This window comes from Coffea arabica, chromosome 8e, assembly GCF_036785885.1.
Source record: "Coffea arabica cultivar ET-39 chromosome 8e, Coffea Arabica ET-39 HiFi, whole genome shotgun sequence".
In the NCBI taxonomy this organism is placed as follows: domain Eukaryota; kingdom Viridiplantae; phylum Streptophyta; class Magnoliopsida; order Gentianales; family Rubiaceae; genus Coffea; species Coffea arabica.
Window position 1 is genome coordinate 39,554,567 of NC_092324.1, and position 835 is coordinate 39,555,401.

Genomic DNA, 835 nt, shown 5'->3' on the forward strand with positions numbered 1-835 from the left:
TTCTGAAATTATCCCATATAATTTCTTACACGCATATCATTTGCCGTCTCATCCGTCATCCAAATCCCAATGCTAGATAGAAAGAGAATTGTATCTGTCAACCTAGTAAGGAACACCACCTGTCAGCCAAGGCTCTCCAAGATGCTTAGCTAAATACATTATTGCAATTCTTTTGGTACACGGTGAATAGACATATTGAGGCAAAAAACATGAGCTAGAAATTAATTAAAGTTTTGCTATGATGAAATATTCCATCCATGAAGTGAACCTCTAATTATTATGATTTGAAAAATAAGAGATTTTTGAATCCTCGTTGTGTGTAAATAGTGACAACTAAAGAGGTGAGAAAGTAAACATATTTATTTTGTGGATTTTTTGTAAATATGATTATGCATAACCATTAAAATTTTAATGTGTATTATGATGCCTTTCGAAGAATCCTAGCAGATTCTCTTGATTCTATTTGATATTTTGGATTCAAGAACGGTTGATTAGTTGGTGGGACAATTCCCCTAAAGTATCACGTTACCAAATCAAAGAACTCAAATGGATTTAATATTTAGGTCCTAAAAGCGGGGGTAGATCCATAAAATTTATATAGAGCGGGTTTTAGCGAAAAAGGTGAAAAATAATTAAACAAGAACCAAATTACGTATAAATGATCGATTTGGAGCTCGAATTTGAGCACTACTAAATTATGTTACTAGTGTTTGTTTGGATAGGGTATTATTTGAAATATTATTTGGAATAATTACTGTAGCACTTTTTGTGATGTGATGTATGTGAGATAAAAAAGTAATTGGAAAGATAAAAAGCTATATTGGAAATTGTAATA